Here is a 17,359-nt window from a genome sequence, read left to right as displayed (position 1 = left end):
CTGGTGCTCGGTGACTGTCCTCTGTGGAGGCGAGGGTAATTATCTTTCACGCACCATTACCCCTCCTAATCTCCGCATCTTCCCCCTGTGTGTATTCCCATCAGGACTAGCCCATCAGAGACACTCATCTTCCCCCTGTGTGTATACCCATCAGGACTAGCCCATCAGAGACACTAATTTCCTCCCTGTGTGTATGCCCATCAGGACTGGCCAATCAGAGACACTCATCTTCCCCCTGTGTGTATTCCCATCAGGACTAGCCCATCAGAGACACTCATCTCCTCCCTGTGTGTATTCCCATCAGGACTGGCTAATCAGAGACACTCATCTCCTCCCTGTGTGTATTCACCATCAGGACCGGCCAATCAGAGACAATCATCTCCTCCCTGTTTCTATTCACCATCAGGACCGGCCAATCAGAGACACTCATCTCCTCCCTGTTTCTATTCACCATCAGGACCGGCCAATCAGAGACACTCATCTCCTCCCTGTTTCTATTCACCACCAGGACCGGCCAATCAGAGACACTCATCTCCTCCCTGTTTCTATTCACCACCAGGACTAGCCAAGGAGAGACACTCATCTCCTCCCTGTTTCTATTCACCATCAGGACCGGCCAATCAGAGACACTCATCTCCTCCCTGTTTCTATTCACCATCAGGACCGGCCAATCAGAGACACTCATCTCCTCCCTGTTTCTATTCACCACCAGGACCGGCCAAGGAGAGACACTCATCTCCTCCCTGTTTCTATTCACCACCAGGACCGGCCAATCAGAGACACTCATCTCCTCCCTGTTTCTATTCACCACCAGGACCGGCCAATCAGAGACACTCATCTCCTCCCTGTTTCTATTCACCACCAGGACCGGCCAATCAGAGACACTCATCTCCTCCCTGTTTCTATTCACCACCAGGACTAGCCAAGGAGAGACACTCATCTCCTCCCTGTTTCTATTCACCATCAGGACCGGCCAATCAGAGACACTCATCTCCTCCCTGTTTCTATTCACCACCAGGACCGGCCAATCAGAGACACTCATCTCCTCCCTGTTTCTATTCACCACCAGGACTAGCCAAGGAGAGACACTCATCTCCTCCCTGTTTCTATTCACCATCAGGACCGGCCAATCAGAGACACTCATCTCCTCCCTGTTTCTATTCACCATCAGGACCGGCCAATCAGAGACACTCATCTCCTCCCTGTTTCTATTCACCACCAGGACTAGCCAAGGAGAGACACTCATCTCCTCCCTGTTTCTATTCACCATCAGGACCGGCCAATCAGAGACACTCATCTCCTCCCTGTTTCTATTCACCACCAGGACCGGCCAATCAGAGACACTCATCTCCTCCCTGTTTCTATTCACCACCAGGACCGGCCAATCAGAGACACTCATCTCCTCCCTGTTTCTATTCACCACCAGGACTAGCCAATCAGAGACACTCATCTCCTCCCTGTTTCTATTCACCACCAGGACCGGCCAAGGAGAGACACTCATCTCCTCCCTGTTTCTATTCACCACCAGGACTAGCCAAGGAGAGACACTCATCTCCTCCCTGTTTCTATTCACCACCAGGACTAGCCAATCAGAGACACTCATCTCCTCCCTGTTTCTATTCACCACCAGGACTAGCCAATCAGAGACACTCATCTCCTCCCTGTTTCTATTCACCACCAGGACCGGCCAAGGAGAGACACTCATCTCCTCCCTGTTTCTATTCACCACCAGGACTAGCCAAGGAGAGACACTCATCTCCTCCCTGTTTCTATTCACCACTAGGACTAGCCAATCAGAGACACTCATCTCCTCCCTGTTTCTATTCACCACCAGGACCGGCCAAGGAGAGACACTCATCTCCTCCCTGTTTCTATTCACCACCAGGACTAGCCAAGGAGAGACACTCATCTCCTCCCTGTTTCTATTCACCACCAGGACTAGCCAATCAGAGACACTCATCTCCTCCCTGTTTCTATTCACCACCAGGACTAGCCAAGGAGAGACACTCATCAACACAGAGACACTCCACAATCTTAGAAAAAAGGGTTGGAACAAAAATGGTTCTTCAAATGGTTCTCCTGTGGGGATAGCTAATGAACCCTTTATTGTTCTAGACAGCACCTTTTTATAAGAGTGTACCACAGATCCAACTCTATCTAGGATGATGACATTACAGCTCTATGTCATCTGTCTGTCTGGACAACACCTACCCTGCCACCCCTCTCCCTTTCTCTCCATTTCCCTCTATCCCTCTCCCTTTCTCTCCATTTCCCTCTATCCCTCTCCCTTTCTCTCCATGTCCCTCTATCCCTCTCCCTTTCTCTCCCTTTCCCTCTATCCATCTCTCTCTCCCTCTATCCCTCTCTCCCTCTATCCCTCTCTCTCTCCCTCTATCCCTCTCTCTCTCCCTCTATCCCTCTCCCTTTCTCTCTCTCCCTCTATCCCTCTCCCTTTCTCTCCCTCTCCCTTTCTCTCTCTCCCTCTATCCCTCTCCCTTTCTCTCCCTTTCCCTCTCTCCCTCCCTCTATCCCTCTCCCTTTCTCTTTCTCCCTCTATCCCTCTCCCTTTTTCTCCCTTTCCCTCTCTCTCTCCCTCTATCCCTCTCCCTTTCTCTCTCTCCCTCTATCCCTCTCCCTTTCTCTCCCTTTCCCTCTCTCCCTCCCTCTATCCCTCTCCCTTTCTCTCTCTCCCTCTATCCCTCTCCCTTTCTCTCCCTTTCCCTCTCTCTCTCCCTCTATCCCTCTCCCTTTCTCTCTCTCCCTCTATCCCTCTCCCTTTCTCTCCCTTTCCCTCTCTCTCTCCCTCCATCCAAACATGGAGATGGAGCAGAAACAGTGCCTCGTGCTGCTGGTCTTCAGTCTACAGCCCATTTCCTAATGGAGATGTCTCCTGTCGTCGTTCTGCAGCCGTCAGGAGCGTGTTATCAGTGTTAGAGCACGCGAGGTCATTCTGACCCTGTTGTCACTCTCTCCTTCCTGGAGTGCTGGTAGTAATATGCTTCAATGAGGTTATTATGATGGAGGGGCAGGCAGGGTAATACCAGAGTCCTGGGAACAGGATTTGACTGTTCTCTATGTATGGGCTGGCTAAGACTTGCTTATTGGTGGAGAGTGGGAGACGTTCTAATCTCGGGACTGTTATTATGAGCATATGGATTGGAGACTCATCTCACCATTATCATCATTATCATCATCACAATGGTTTCTCTTTCCACCATTTGACCTGTTGTTGAAAGGGGTGTATGAATAAGATTGAAGTGTTGATATTTTGTCTGCGCTGGGTTGGTCGGGGCAGGGTGGGAGGGAGACGCGACTCCTCTGGCATCTGCCGTGAGGCCGGGCTGAAGTCTTCTCCTCTCTCTAACCAGCGTGTGTCATATACAGGACAGTCTGACCCACACAACAATGTCCGGTGTTTGACCAAAACAGATGCACACACACAAACACTGGACATTGTTGTGTGGGTCAGACTGTCCTCTATATGACACACGCTGGTTAGAGGTAAAAACACACTGACCAAAACAGATGCACACACACACACACAGTGTGTTTTTACCTCTGACCTCTAGTGTGACACACTGACATCCTTGCTCGTCTCCACGGTCTGAGCGGATCCATCAAAACCCTCTACAGACGAAACAGCTGTAGCCTGAGCCTGTCTGGGTGGAAGCCAAGACGTTAAGGTGAGAGAGTGACCCTGTGAAGGAGAGACCTCACCTTCCTGAAAAGCCACAATGCCCTGAGCACTGTCCAAATCAAATAAAATCAAATTTATTTATATAGCCCTTCGTACATCAGCTGATATCTCAAAGTGCTGTACAGAAACCCAGCCTAAAACCCCAAACAGCAAGCAATGCAGGTGTAGAAGCACGGTGGCTAGGAAAAACTCCCTAGAAAGGCCAAAACCTAGGAAGAAACCTAGAGAGGAACCAGGCTATGTGGGGTGGCCAGTCCTCTTCTGGCTGTGCCGGGTGGAGATTATAACAGAACATGGCCAAGATGTTCAAATGTTCATAAATGACCAGCATGGTCCAATAATAATAAGGCAGAACAGTTGAAACTGGAGCAGCAGCACGGCCAGGTGGACTGGAGACAGCAAGGAGTCATCATGTCAGGTAGTCCTGAGGCATGGTCCTAGGGCTCAGGTCCTCCGAGGGAGAGAAAGAGAGAATTAGAGAGAGCACGCTTAAATTCACACAGGACACCGAATAGGACAGGAGAAGTACTCCAGATATAACAAACTGACCCTAGCCCCCCGTCCACACCATCTCTCTCTCTCTCTCTGGCTCACACACACACACACACACCTTGCTGTCACCTCTGTCCACCGCCTCCAGACAGTCCTATCCCAGGAAATACCTCTGCCTGCATCACTATGCTGCGTATCAGTGCCAGTCTGACCCCGTATCAGATTCTAACATAACCATCAGTATCACTTCTGGTTTATCAGACCTCTGCCAGACTAATAGCCCATGAATATTGATGGACATGGCTTGTGTTACATGGATGGGCAGGGTACCATGGTACTGAGCGACGGATGAGCTCCAGGTATCCCTGTCAGTGTCCTGTGATACGCTGTGTACCAGAACAGATGCACAACACAAGGTACAGTACACTGTCTTTACATAAAGAGCATCAAGACCGGTGCCCTGGAGGAGGAGAACCTACGCTACTGAGATCTGTGGCGTTGATAGTGAGGATGACTTTTGTCCAACTCGTGTCGTAGTGACTGACAGCTCGATGGTGGTGATGGACGCAACAGTGGACACTGTTGTTATTAATAGGCTGGAATTGTGAATGGCAATATGATTGATTTGCACCTGACCCAGCAGGGGCATGAGACATTAACACACGCAGGTGCACACACACACACACACACACACACACACACACACACACACACACACACACACACACACTTTATTAGCCTGGTTTGACAATGTTAATAGGCTCCTGGGGATCTCTTTCCAACTGAGTTCTGAGGGAAAATGTGCTCAGTGCGTGCGTGTGCGTGTGTGCGTGCGTGTGTGTGTGTGTGTGTGCGCGCGCATGGCTCTTATGGAGGGTTACAGACAGTCCTGTCAGCACCCGTTCACTCCTTTATTCACACACCAGCTGAGCTTAACACGTATCCCTACACCTCATACCCCTACCCCCAGGGTTAGGTAGGTCACTTTGGATCACCCAAACTCAGTAACGTAATCTGATTACTTTCAGTTACTTTTGGATGACTTTCCCTTTAAGAGGCATTAGAAGAAGACAAAAAAGGATCCATCAAACGCATTTGGTGTGTCATCATAGTGGTCTCTGGTCTCTGACTCGCTCAGGTGGAACAAACTTAAACTTGCGTCTTTCTTAAATGCTGAATTAATTGTCATTGAGAAAAGAGAAAGTTGTCATATTGTCTCTAAAAGTCATCCACAAAGTAATCATCTAGTTTTCCAAAAGCATCTGTAATCCGATTTAAGTTCTTTTGTAATCAGATTACATGTAGCCTAATCAGTTACTCCCCATCCCTGCCTACCCCACAGACATACTCACCCTACAGCATTCCTCGGGGGGCAGGTCACATTTCAGTCATTTAGCAGAGCAACTTACAGTGGTGAGTGATACAGTTTCCTCCCTTTTTCCCCATATTGATCCCCTGTGAGAATCGAACCCACAGCCCTGGTGTTATACCCCCTATGCTCGTCTAACTGAGACATTTAGTTGGTTCGGAGGGGGCATCATACACCAATGTTGGGCACAGTGGCTGCCAGGGCAGACCAGGGCAACCAGCATACCTCATTTACTGTGTTGTACTGTACCTCTAGAGCTCCTACAGCTGTTGACCTTTTGACTTGCTGGCAGAGTGGGTTTACACAGGCACAGCCGCCGACTGTGGAATGTTCTCGATTGAGTCCACTCACAGGTCAGAATCACAGGTCAGAGGTCTTCATTGTGTTTTTGTCGGGCTCATTGGTGTGTGCGTGTGTGTATATGTGTCTGTGTGCAGTGTAGGAGTTTTTCTGTATGCTATGCTAGTTGGTGCATTTATGTGAACACGCTCAATCACTGAGCAGGTTCCAGTAGGACCACAGTAGAATGTCTCTAGCAGTAGGTAGCATGACCCTGGCTGCGTGATAGGAGAGTTCCTGTGACCCAGGTACCACACATGTTATCGCTGTGTGATTTACCAGGTGAATGTGTGAACAGTCAGAGCGTTCACTTGTTGCTCTGCTCGGTCTCCTTCAGCCCCGGTCAGTGTTTATGGCCTGCTGGGCTCCAACCACACCGTCTGTCTGCTGTCTTACACTGTGAGGATGTGTGTGCTGGCTGTGTACTCCGCCACTTGCAGTATAAGACAGCGAGCTGTAGGACATGACTGCCACACAGTCATGGTTCCATTGTACTCAGTGACAAAGGCTTCTGGGTTGTGTGCTGTTTTCAGCACACAAACATCAAGGAAGAGTGGGTAGTGGGTGTGTACTCAGCTATACACACACACACGTTCCATGTTCCCTGCACAGTGGTAAAAGCCATCCATACTGTAGATTTGTCCAGCAGCTACCAGACAGACACAGGACCTGGCAGAGGAGACCCGACACTCGACGTCCTGGCTGTGTGCCTTCATTGTCTGCTCTCCTTATTCTCTCTACTCTCTCTATTTCTTCTACTCTCTCTATTTCTCTATACTCTCTCTCTATTTCTCTATACTCTCTCTCTATTTCTCTCTACTCTCTCTCTATTTCTCTCTACTCTCTCTCTATTTCTCTCTACTCTATTTATCTCTACTCTCTCTATTTCTCTCTACTCTCTATTTCTCTCTACTCTCTATTTCTCTCTACTCTATTTATCTCTACTCTCTCTATTTCTCTCTACTCTCTCTCTATTTCTCTCTACTCTATTTATCTCTACTCTCTCTATTTCTCTCTACTCTCTCTCTATTTCTCTCTACTCTCTATTTCTCTCTACTCTCTCTCTATTTCTCTCTACTCTATTTATCTCTACTCTCTCTATTTCTCTCTACTCTATTTCTCTCTACTCTCTCTATTTCTCTCTACTCTATTTCTCTCTACTCTCTATTTCTCTCTACTCTCTCTCTATTTATCTCTACTCTCTCTATTTCTCTCTACTCTCTTTCTCTCTACTCTATTTCTCTCTACTTTCTCTATTTATCTATACTCTCTCTCTATTTCTCTCTACTCTCTATTTCTCTCTACTCTCTTTTTCTCTCTTCCTCTCAATTTCTCCTCCCCTTCTCTTTCCTTCTCATCTTTCCCCTTCTCTATCCCCCTCTCTATCTCTCTCTCCCTCTCTCCCTCTCTCCATCTCTCTCTCCCCTTCTCTATCCCCCTCTCTCTCTGTCTCTCTCTCTCTCTCTCTCTCGCTTTCTGTCTCTCTATCCCCCTCTCTCTCTCTCTCTCTCTCTCTCTCTCTCTCTCTCTCTCTCTCTCTCTCGCTTTCTGTCTCTCTTTCCGTCTCTCTCTCTCTGTCTCTCTCCAGGGTCTGATTGCAGAGGAAGCAGAGTGCTGTGTCTTTGTTCGGCACAGTGTGGAGCCTCAGGGCACGAGAAATAAAGCAGCCTCATCTTTAGCCGCTAGCTAGCGCCCAGTAGCATAGTCCTCATTATAGGATCTCAGCACGCTCTCTACACGTGTTCAACTAGCCAGCTTCATACAGTATACTGTACGTGCTATGTCCATCGTTAGCTGTTGGAATACTAGCCAGTCCCTTTCTATACAACTTCCTTTCTTTAGGTTGTCCAATCATGCTGTGGGCATCCACATATGGCCTGTCCAGAGCAGGAATGTCCAGAGCAAGAAACAGTCACCTTTCGTACAGATATAGAATCTTAATTTGATCACCCTGTTGCGGGTTCTCTGCAATGCAGGACATGAACAAACTTAGTGTAGTGTATTTGATGTTTGAAAAGGCTTCTGAAGTTAATAATTTCCACTTTGACTTGATTTTACCTCATCAACCCCTACAAAAATGTCCATTAATAATAATCCACATTAAAATGTATATTTCCTATTGCTGCAGGATTATTTCCATGCTGTAACAAACTGGCTCAAATTACGATCCTACAGCTGTACATTTAGTTCATTTATTTAGCACATAAAAAATAAAAAATAAACATCATATATATAAAAAGTGAAAGGTTAAAGTGCAGGGGGACGAGATAAACCGAAGAGGGCCTCTGCTCATTAGTGTTGGGAAGAGATAGCTTTAGCCTTTAGTCCGCATAGGTTTCCAGTAGCTGCCATAGGTGATTAGCCGGTCTGGATTCAACCCCTTTATATTTGACATGTGTTTGACATACGGCTGGATGATAGGACTCACTGTCAGGGTGTCTATGGGATATAACAAGCATGGTGAGAGTTAGTGTCAGGGGGAATATGTGATCTGACACCGCTGGTACAGGGTCAGTGGTGGTGAGAGAGAGTCGGTGGCTGTGATATATGGTGCCAGTGTTAATGTGTTTATGGAGCCAGTTGAAATGAACTCAGTGGGGATTTGAGGGTTGACGTCCATACTGTACACTCTGCCGTGTCCATTATAAGACCATCTCTCCCGCTCTCTTCTCCCATTCCCCTCTCGCACCATCTATCTTTATCTCTATCCCTCAATGACTTTCTCATTTACCACACCCTCCCATCTCTCCCGCTCTCTTCTCCCATTCCCCTCTCGCACCATCTATCTTTATCTCTATCCCTCGATGACTTTCTCATTTACCACACCCTCCCATCTCTCCCGCTCTCTTCTCCCATTCCCCTCTCGCACCATCTATCTTTATCTCTATCCCTCGATGACTTTCTCATTTACCACACCCTCCCATCTCTCCCGCTCTCTTCTCCCATTCCCCTCTCGCACCATCTATCTTTATCTCTATCCCTCGATGACTTTCTCATTTACCACACCCTCCCATCTCTCCCGCTCTCTTCTCCCATTCCCCTCTCGCACCATCTATCTTTATCTCTATCCCTCGATGACTTTCTCATTTACCACACCCTCCAATCTCTCTCAATCACTTTAACCCCCCCCCCCCCTCTCTATCTCTTTAACCCCCCACCCCACCCCCCTCTCTATCTCTTTAACCCCCCCCCCCCCACCCCCTCTCTATCTCTTTAACCCCCCCACCCCACCCCCTCTCTATCTCTTTAACCCCCCCTCTCTCTATCTCTCCCTCTGCCCTTTGTCTGTTCGTCATGTAGCTTGGCAACACAGATACAGTGTTCCTAATTCAGGGCCCTAAGCAGATAATCCTGCCCAGGATTGTTCCCACCCCCCACCCCCCCATCCTCCCTGGCATGGGGGTTTAGAGGGGGGGTTGCAGGGGAGACGTTCTGGCACAGAAGATGAGGAGGGCCTGCTGCATGCCAACACCACAGCTGATCCCATGGTCAAAGGGCTGCTGGCATGGCCCGGGGCACACTCCTCAAAACAAGCACGGCACGCTCACACAGACATGTGGTGCTTGTACACACACACACACACACACACACACGCACGCGCTGATACAGCACTTTAAGGGACGCAATTAAGCACTTTGTCTCTCTGCATTCAGCCTGCGTGCAATCCCTCACTTCTCCTCCGAGACTGATTCCCCGCGCGTGCGTGCGTGTGTGTGTGCACTATCAGTGTGCACGTCCTCTCGTAAACACACTGGGAGCAGACTTGAGTGAATTACAGTGGTTAAGTTTGATCAAATGGAGCAGGTAGTTTGTCATGGTGCTTAACTGCATGTGATGCTCCCATCTCACCTCCCTGAGTGGAATGAATTCCCTCCCACTGAGATAATGATGTTAAAGAGCAGGGAAGCAGCTAGGGCCTGGGATAATGCAATCACATCCACGCTACAGCTATTACAAGCCCTGATTACATTTGGCACACACACACGTGAGAGAGAGACAGAGAGATTATTTTATATGCAAAGTTGTAAATTATATGCTGACATTCTTGAGTATCTCTCAGAGGACGGGAGGGAGGGAGAGAGAGAATTTGTTAATTTTTATTAGGATCTCTATTAGCTAACACCGTAACGTTAGTTAATCTTCCTGGGGTCCAACACCAATTAACAAGACATTACAAACGATTACAAATTAAGACTTTACAAACATTCAACAAGTAGACAATACAGACAATTAAAATACCTGACAGGAAACACATTTAACATTCAGTTGATGTTTTCTATTTCCTGTCCAGTCATATGGTCAATCTCATTAGATGTTCTTTCTATTTCCTGTCCAGTCATATGGTCTCTCTCATTAGATGTTCTTTCTATTTCCTGTCCAGTCATATGGTCTATTTCCTGTCCAGTCATATGGTCTATCTCATTAGATGTTCTTTCTATTTCCTGTCCAGTCATATGGTCAATCTCATTAGATGTTCTTTCTATTTCCTGTCGAGTCATATGGACTCTCTCATTAGATGTTCTTTCTATTTCCTGTCCAGTCATATGGTCTATTTCCTGTCCAGTCATATGGACTCTCTCATTAGATGTTCTTTCTATTTCCTGTCCAGTCATATGGGCTATCTCATTAGATGTTCTTTATATTTCCTGTCCAGTCATATGGTCTATTTCCTGTCCAGTCAAATGGTCTATCACATTAGATGTTCTTTCTATTTCCTGTCCAGTCATATGGTCTATCACATTAGATGTTCTTTCTATTTCCTGTCCAGTCATATGGTCTATCTCATTAGATGTTCTTTCTATTTCCTGTCCAGTCATATGGTCAATCTCATTAGATGTTCTTTCTATTTCCTGTCGAGTCATATGGACTCTCTCATTAGATGTTCTTTCTATTTCCTGTCCAGTCATATGGTCTATCACATTAGATGTTCTTTCTATTTCCTGTCCAGTCATATGGTCTATCACATTAGATGTTCTTTCTATTTCCTGTCCAGTCATATGGTCTATCACATTAGATGTTCTTTCTATCTCCTGTCCAGTCACATGGTCTATTTCCTGTCCAGTCATATGGTCTATCACATTAGATATTCTTTCTATTTCCTGTCCAGTCATATGGTCTCTCTCATTAGATGTTCTTTCTATTTCCTGTCCAGTCATATGGTCTATTTCCTGTCCAGTCATATGGTCAATCTTATTAGATGTTCTTTCTATTTCCTGTCCAGTCATATGGTCTCTCTCATTAGATGTTCTTTCTATTTCCTGTCCAGTCATATGGTCTATTTCCTGTCCAGTCATATGGTCAATCTCATTAGATGTTCTTTCTATTTCCTGTCCAGTCATATGGTCTATCTCATTAGATGTTCTTTCTATTTCCTGTCCAGTCATATGGTCTATCTCATTAGATGTTCTTTCTATTTCCTGTCCAGTCATATGGTCTATCTCATTAGATGTTCTTTCTATTTCCTGTCCAGTCATATGGTCTATCTCATTAGATGTTCTTTCTATTTCCTGTCCAGTCATATGGTCTATTTCCTGTCCAGTCATATGGTCAATCTCATTAGATGTTCTTTCTATTTCCTGTCCAGTCATATGGTCTCTCTCATTAGATGTTCTTTCTATTTCCTGTCCAGTCATATGGTCTATTTCCTGTCCAGTCATATGGTCAATCTCCTTAGATGTTCTTTCTATTTCCTGTCCAGTCATATGGTCTATCTCATTAGATGTTCTTTCTATTTCCTGTCCAGTCATATGGTCTATTTCCTGTCCAGTCATATGGACTCTCTCATTAGATGTTCCTTCTATTTCCTGTCCAGTCATATGGGCTATCTCATTAGATGTTCTTTCTATTTCCTGTCCAGTCATATGGTCTATCACATTAGATGTTCTTTCTATTTCCTGTCCAGTCATATGGTCTATCACATTAGATGTTCTTTCTATCTCCTGTCCAGTCACATGGTCTATTTCCTGTCCAGTCATATGGTCAATCTCATTAGATGTTCTTTCTATTTCCTGTCCAGTCATATGGTCTATCTCATTAGATGTTCTTTCTATTTCCTGTCCAGTCATATGGTCTATTTCCTGTCCAGTCATATGGTCAATCTCATTAGATGTTCTTTCTATTTCCTGTCCAGTCATATGGTCTCTCTCATTAGATGTTCTTTCTATTTCCTGTCCAGTCATATGGTCTATTTCCTGTCCAGTCATATGTTCAATCTCCTTAGATGTTCTTTCTATTTCCTGTCCAGTCATATGGTCTCTCTCATTAGATGTTCTTTCTATTTCCTGTCCAGTCATATGGTCTATTTCCTGTCCAGTCATATGGTCAATCTCATTAGATGTTCTTTCTATTTCCTGCCCAGTCATATGGACTCTCTCATTAGATGTTATTTCTATTTCCTGTCCAGTCATATGGTCTATTTCCTGCCCAGTCATATGGACTCTCTCATTAGATGTTCTTTCTATTTCCTGTCCAGTCATATGGTCTATTTCCTGTCCAGTCATATGGTCTATCTCATTAGATGTTCTTTCTATTTCCTGTCCAGTCCAATTGTCTATCACATTAGATGTTCTTTCTATTTCCTGTCCAGTCATATGGTCTATCACATTACATGTTCTTTCTATTTCCTGTCCAGTCATATGGTCTATCACATTAGATGTTCTTTCTATTTCCTGTCCAGTCATATGGTCGATCACATTAGATGTTCTTTCTATTTCCTGTCCAGTCATATGGTCTATCACATTAGATGTTCTTTCTATTTCCTGTCCAGTCACATGGTCTATTTCCTGTCCAGTCATATGGTCTATCACATTAGATATTCTTTCTATTTCCTGTCCAGTCATATGGTCAATCTCATTAGATGTTCTTTCTATTTCCTGTCCAGTCATATGGTCTATCTCATTAGATGTTCTTTCTATTTCCTGTCCAGTCATATGGTCTATCTCATTAGATGTTCTTTCTATTTCCTGTCCAGTCATATGGTCTATCACATTAGATGTTCTTTCTACTTCCTGTCCAGTCATATGGTCTATCACATTAGATGTTCTTTCTATTTCCTGTCCAGTCATATGGTCTATCACATTAGATGTTCTTTCTATTTCCTGTCCAGTCATATGGTCTATCACATTAGATGTTCTTTCTACTTCCTGTCCAGTCATATGGTCTATTTCATTAGATGTTCTTTCTATTTCCTGTCCAGTCATATGGTCTATCACATTAGATGTTCTTTCTATTTCCTGTCCAGTCATATGGTCTCTCATTAGATGTTCTTTCTATTTCCTGTCCAGTCATATGGTCTCTCTCATTAGATGTTCTTTCAATTTCCTGTCCAGTCATATGGTCTATCACATTAGATATTCTTTCTATTGCCTGTCCAGTCATATGGTCAATCTCCTTAGATGTTCTTTCTATTTCCTGTCCAGTCATATGGTCTATTTCCTGTCCAGTCATATGGTCAATCTTATTAGATGTTCTTTCTATTTCCTGTCCAGTCATATGGTCTCTCTCATTAGATGTTCTTTCTATTTCCTGTCCAGTCATATGGTCTATTTCCTGTCCAGTCATATGGTCAATCTCATTAGATGTTCTTTCTATTTCCTGTCCAGTCATATGGTCTATCTCATTAGATGTTCTTTCTATTTCCTGTCCAGTCATATGGTCTATTTCCTGTCCAGTCATATGGTCTATTTCCTGTCCAGTCATATGGTCAATCTCATTAGATGTTCTTTCTATTTTCTGTCCAGTCATATGGTCTCTCTCATTAGATGTTCTTTCTATTTCCTGTCCAGTCATATGGTCTATTTCCTGTCCAGTCATATGGTCAATCTCCTTAGATGTTCTTTCTATTTCCTGTCCAGTCATATGGTCTCTCTCATTAGATGTTCTTTCTATTTCCTGTCCAGTCATATGGTCTATCTCATTAGATGTTCTTTCTATTTCCTGTCCAGTCATATGGTCAATCTCATTAGATGTTCTTTCTATTTCCTGTCCAGTCATATGGTCTATCACATTAGATGTTCTTTCTACTTCCTGTCCAGTCATATGGTCTATCACATTAGATGTTCTTTCTATTTCCTGTCCAGTCATATGGTCTATCACATTAGATGTTCTTTCTATTTCCTGTCCAGTCATATGGTCTATCACATTAGATGTTCTTTCTACTTCCTGTCCAGTCATATGGTCTATTTCATTAGATGTTCTTTCTATTTCCTGTCCAGTCATATGGTCTATCACATTAGATGTTCTTTCTATTTCCTGTCCAGTCATATATGGTCTCTCTCATTAGATGTTCTTTCAATTTCCTGTCCAGTCATATGGTCTATCACATTAGATATTCTTTCTATTTCCTGTCCAGTCATATGGTCAATCTCATTAGATGTTCTTTCTATTTCCTGTCCAGTCATATGGTCTATTTCCTGTCCAGTCATATGGTCAATCTTATTAGATGTTCTTTCTATTTCCTGTCCAGTCATATGGTCTCTCTCATTAGATGTTCTTTCTATTTCCTGTCCAGTCATATGGTCTATTTCCTGTCCAGTCATATGGTCAATCTCATTAGATGTTCTTTCTATTTCCTGTCCAGTCATATGGTCTATCTCATTAGATGTTCTTTCTATTTCCTGTCCAGTCATATGGTCTATTTCCTGTCCAGTCATATGGTCTATTTCCTGTCCAGTCATATGGTCAATCTCATTAGATGTTCTTTCTATTTCCTGTCCAGTCATATGGTCTCTCTCATTAGATGTTCTTTCTATTTCCTGTCCAGTCATATGGTCTATTTCCTGTCCAGTCATATGGTCAATCTCCTTAGATGTTCTTTCTATTTCCTGTCCAGTCATATGGTCTCTCTCATTAGATGTTCTTTCTATTTCCTGTCCAGTCATATGGTCTATTTCCTGTCCAGTCATATGGTCAATCTCATTAGATGTTCTTTCTATTTCCTGCCCAGTCATATGGTCTATCTCATTAGATGTTCTTTCTATTTCCTGTCCAGTCATATGGTCTATTTCCTGTCCAGTCATATGGACTCTCTCATTAGATGTTCTTTCTATTTCCTGTCCAGTCATATGGTCTATTTCCTGTCCAGTCATATGGACTCTCTCATTAGATGTTCCTTCTATTTCCTGTCCAGTCATATGGGCTATCTCATTAGATGTTCTTTCTATTTCCTGTCCAGTCATATGGTCTATTTCCTGTCCAGTCAAATGGTCTATCACATTAGATGTTTTTTCTATTTCCTGTCCAGTCCAATTGTCTATCACATTAGATGTTCTTTCTATTTCCTGTCCAGTCATATGGTCTATTACATTAGATGTTCTTTCTATTTCCTGTCCAGTCATATGGTCTATCACATTAGATGTTCTTTCTATTTCCTGTCCAGTCATATGGTCTATCACATTAGATGTTCTTTCTATTTCCTGTCCAGTCATACGGTCTATCACATTAGATGTTCTTTCTATCTCCTGTCCAGTCACATGGTCTATTTCCTGTCCAGTCATATGGTCTATCTCATTAGATGTTCTTTCTATTTCCTGTCCAGTCATATGGTCTATCTCATTAGATGTTCTTTCTATTTCCTGTCCAGTCATATGGTCTATCACATTAGATGTTCTTTCTATTTCCTGTCCAGTCATATGGTCTATCACATTAGATGTTCTTTCTATTTCCTGTCCAGTCATATGGTCTATCACATTAGATGTTCTTTCTATTTCCTGTCCAGTCATACGGTCTATCACATTAGATGTTCTTTCTATCTCCTGTCCAGTCACATGGTCTATTTCCTGTCCAGTCATATGGTCTATCACATTAGATATTCTTTCTATTTCCTGTCCAGTCATATGGTCTATCTCATTAGATGTTCTTTCTATTTCCTGTCCAGTCATATGGTCTATCACATTAGATGTTCTTTCTATTTCCTGTCCAGTCATATGGTCTATCACATTAGATGTTCTTTCTATTTCCTGTCCAGTCATATGGTCTATCACATTAGATGTTCTTTCTATTTCCTGTCCAGTCATACGGTCTATCACATTAGATGTTCTTTCTATCTCCTGTCCAGTCACATGGTCTATTTCCTGTCCAGTCATATGGTCTATCACATTAGATATTCTTTCTATTTCCTGTCCAGTCATATGGTCTATCTCATTAGATGTTCTTTCTATTTCCTGTCCAGTCATATGGTCTATCTCATTAGATGTTCTTTCTATTTCCTGTCCAGTCATATGGTCAATCTCATTAGATGTTATTTCTATTTCCTGTCCAGTCATATGGTCTATCACATTAGATGTTCTTTCTACTTCCTGTCCAGTCATATGGTCGATCTCATTAGATGTTCTTTCTATTTCCTGTCCAGTCATATGGTCTATCACATTAGATGTTCTTTCTATTTCCTGTCCAGTCATATGGTCTATCACATTAGATGTTCTTTCTACTTCCTGTCCAGTCATATGGTCTATTTCATTAGATGTTCTTTCTATTTCCTGTCCAGTCATATGGTCTATCTCATTAGATATTCTTTCTATTTCCTGTCCAGTCATATGGTCTATCACATTAGATGTTCTTTCTATTTCCTGTCCAGTCATATGGTCTCTCATTAGATGTTCTTTCTATTTCCTGTCCAGTCATATGGTCTCTCTCATTAGATGTTCTTTCAATTTCCTGTCCAGTCATATGGTCTATTTCCTGTCCAGTCATATGGTCTATCTCATTAGATGTTCTTTCTACTTCCTGTCCAGTCATATGGTCTATCGCGTTAAATGTTATTTAATTTTTTTCATGAAGGTGGATTTACTTTTTGCCTGAGAAATATGGATAGGTAAAGTTCCATTCAGCTATGGCTCTATATAAAACTGTAGATTTAAGGTGATTTGCCCTTGGCTTGGGGTGTCTTAAATGCTCTGAATTTACCTGCCTGTTTTGGTGGTTGTGCGTGTTGCTAGTATGAACTAACTGGCCTGAAAAATGCTGTTTAATTTTTATTTATTTAACATTCCTAAAGAAAATCAGAAGACTCTATAGTAATTTGTTTTCAACGTGAGAGAGAGAGAGAGAGAGAGAGAGACTTCTTACGATTGTTTATAATTGTCCGTTTCTATCTGTGTTCTACTCCTGTACATGTTTAGATCTCATAATGTTTCCAGACGGTTCTCTGTCTTGTCTTCCTGACGGCAAACTATGACATCAGAGAATCGTTGAAACAGTTGAATTCCCACCTCACCATCTGAGTCTGCTTGGATGTCCATTACTATCTATACACTGAAGGGGATTACTACAGGTGTCACCATGGGTCTATTGACCATCTCCAGGGAATGGATGCCTTTAGTGTAGACAGTGTAGACATCCATTCCTGTAGAGCATAATCAGAGGAAAGAAGATATGGTTTGGACTGTGGACCTGTGGAGAGAAAGGCAGAGACAGGAGGGGTAGGGGAGAGAGATAGGGAAAGTGAGAACGAGAGGGGGAGGGAG

Source organism: Oncorhynchus nerka, linkage group LG26 (genome assembly GCF_034236695.1).
Source record: "Oncorhynchus nerka isolate Pitt River linkage group LG26, Oner_Uvic_2.0, whole genome shotgun sequence".
Lineage (NCBI taxonomy): Eukaryota > Metazoa > Chordata > Actinopteri > Salmoniformes > Salmonidae > Oncorhynchus > Oncorhynchus nerka.
This window is presented reverse-complemented; position numbering follows the sequence as displayed.